Below are 2,747 nucleotides of genomic sequence, written 5' to 3' on the forward strand. Positions count from 1 at the left end.
AGAGAGGGGGGAGACAGAGAGAGAGGGAGAGAGGGGGGAGACAGGGAGAGAGAGGGGGGAGAGAGAGACAGAGGGAGAGAGAGAGAGAGAGACAGAGAGAGAGAGAGGATCAAACTGATCTCAAACTTGACTTCAAAATTCTCTGATTATAATCATTTGTACTCCTTGATAGATTCATCACTACAGTGTCATTGAGGGTCCATTACTATTGCAGTATATTAAAGAATATAAGAACGAGGTTACCATCCATGGAAATATAATATTTCATGTATTGCAGTATATTTTCAAAGATATAACACTTTAATTTTTTTAATAAGAGAGACTTTAATGTGAGACTTTAATGTCTGTCTTTGATCTCTAACTCTGACTCTGATGTCATTGGTGGTGACTGAACTCTACCCCCTGACAGACTGAAGGCTCCTATTGGTGATGTCATCATAAATACATGAAGGTCTTGTTTCAATGGTAGAACATTAAAGCTCATCTTAGTAAAACAATCAAGTTACCTGAACTAAGTTCTTGAAAAAATGACTGTCACTGACTTAAATAAATCAAATCTACTTCAAAGTTCCTTCTGTTGTCATAAGTCAGCCATTTTAAGTGTACTTGTAGTTCCAGAACATTCCAAGAGGAGATGATATGAATCCATTTTGTTAGATGAACTCTGTTCCTCTGCTTTGATGTTGGTGGACCGAGGGGAGTTTGCCTGAACCTGCTTGGACCTGCTGGCTCCTGCTCAGTCCCTCACTCAGCCTCACTCAGCCTCAGCAGCACGGCTCCACTGAGGACTGATTCAGGTTCCTAGCAACCAAATAGGAGGAGAGCTGAACCTTCTTGCTGTGAGGCCACAGTGCTGACCACTGCACCATTGTGTCCCCTGAAAATGCCACCACCTTGTTGGGCTTTTCTGTAAAAGCAAGCACACATGAACATAGCAGCTTCTTCACAGGGCTGGTGGCGCAATGGACAACGCGTCTGACTACGGATCAGAAGATTCTAGGTTCAACTCCTGGCCAGCTCGCTTTGAACTTTATACTGAGAAGATGAAGTGAGAACCACTGATCAAAGTCACTGAAGTCCTCCCAGGTTTCCTCCTTGTCTGCTGGAAACATGAACACATGAATGATCCTGCTACCTCTCATGTTCAGCTGCACTTGACAGTGACAGCAGGAGAACAAAAATCCCAGTGTGTCATCAACATTTCCTGTCAAATCAATGATAGAAGCTGTTGAATTTCTGGATCAGAACAAGGAGAAAGGAGCCCCAATGAAAGAGTGATGGTTCTTGATTCTGATTTTGTTCTTCACTCCTACACCAGAGAGTGAAAGTGAGGGCTGGCTGGGAGCAACTGCCTGCTTCAGAGTGGGAGGAGCCTCAGGACTTTCCAGTGAGAGCTGCAAACTTCCACCAGCGCCCAGTGCCAGCAGGTCTTCATGATGGAGCTGAGAAGAGCACAACAACACCAGAGCACTGGAGAGGAGCACAACACTTCTTTGCTTCCTGGCCTCTCTCATGTCTGTCTGTCCATCTGGAGCTGGGGGGAGGAGCTTCACATGTTTTTTCTTTTTTAAAAAAGGGAATGTCATGACTTCCTCTGTATGTTAGAATATGAACTACTAAAAATGTTCATCTCCAGTTTAAAGTTAGAATTAAATTTAAAGTAGAAAACTCTTCCCTCTTCAATCCTGTCACTCAGTGTTGTAAACTGTTTCAAACAAATTCTACTGTTCAACAGTTCAAGTGTTTCTAATGAAGCTGAATGTTCTCCTCCACTTTCCTCAGTTGGGTTTCTTTCATGTCCTCCTGAGATCAAAGACAGAATTCTAGTTACTGTCAAAGCCCTGATGACATCATCAGGAATTCTGACCTGTCCAGGGTGAACCCTGCCTCTTGAACAATGTCACCTGGGATCGCCCCCCCCCCCCACCCATGACCCTTAAAGGATAAGAATAGAAAGTGGATGGAGGGATGGACTCAACACTGAAATCAGCTGATCTGATCCACATTCTAATGTTTCCTGTCCCTCTTTAGGAGTCAATGAGAATAGTAGTGTATATAATAATGTATATCCAACCTTGTAGTATCTTTCCAAAGCTTTTAGTATTTCTTCTTGTTTCTACTTGTAGTTTTAGTGTCTGGATCTTTTCTTTTGATGTCCTGCTGTCTGCTCTTTGCTTTTGGAGCTTCCTTCAACAACTACCAGGCCTCCTGGGTACTGTAGGAAACATGGTCAAGTTCTTCTGACTTCTCCAGGAACGTCCTGCTCACATTGGTCTGTCTTCATTTTGACTCCTCCCACTGCCACAATGACCAGCCTTTATACTCTTGGTGACTGGGGCCCTGGTTGCTGCAGGCCTCAACACCAGCCTGTGGTTGTGAGCAGGGCAGAACAGAACTGACAGTATCTCCCATGCAGGACCTGGGTCAGCGCCTGGTGCCAGCTTGGGCACCACTTTAACCTGGACCCCTGGAAGATCTTCTCCAGGAACTCGCCTTTTTCGGTCGAAACAGCGTGAAACTTCAAGTAAAGAATTAAAATGATTTCATTCACAATGAAGCCTCTGTCAAAAAACAAAGGAACAACTGACTACCTCCCCATTGACTTCACCCTGATAACATGGTAGTCAGAGTAGTGATGCTCAGGTCTGTGGACTCAGAGGAGGGTTCTTCTTTTGGTCACAGGTTTGAAGACCTCAGTGGAAGAGAGAGGAGAGGCAGTAAGAGACCTGCCACACCTCTCCAGTGAC

At 44.6% G+C, this 2,747-nt stretch overlaps 1 non-coding gene across 1 annotated transcript; it reads left to right on the forward strand.

Moving 5' to 3' along the window:
* Nucleotides 1-948: 948 nt before the first annotated feature.
* trnar-acg (transfer RNA arginine (anticodon ACG)) lies at nucleotides 949-1,021 on the forward strand. Its single transcript has one exon. It is a non-coding gene; the product is annotated as a tRNA-Arg (tRNA).
* Nucleotides 1,022-2,747: the final 1,726 nt, after the last annotated feature.

This window comes from Aulostomus chinensis, chromosome 1, assembly GCF_037954235.1.
Source record: "Aulostomus chinensis isolate RoL2024-O1b breed Wild chromosome 1, RoL_Achi_v1.0, whole genome shotgun sequence".
Lineage (NCBI taxonomy): Eukaryota > Metazoa > Chordata > Actinopteri > Syngnathiformes > Aulostomidae > Aulostomus > Aulostomus chinensis.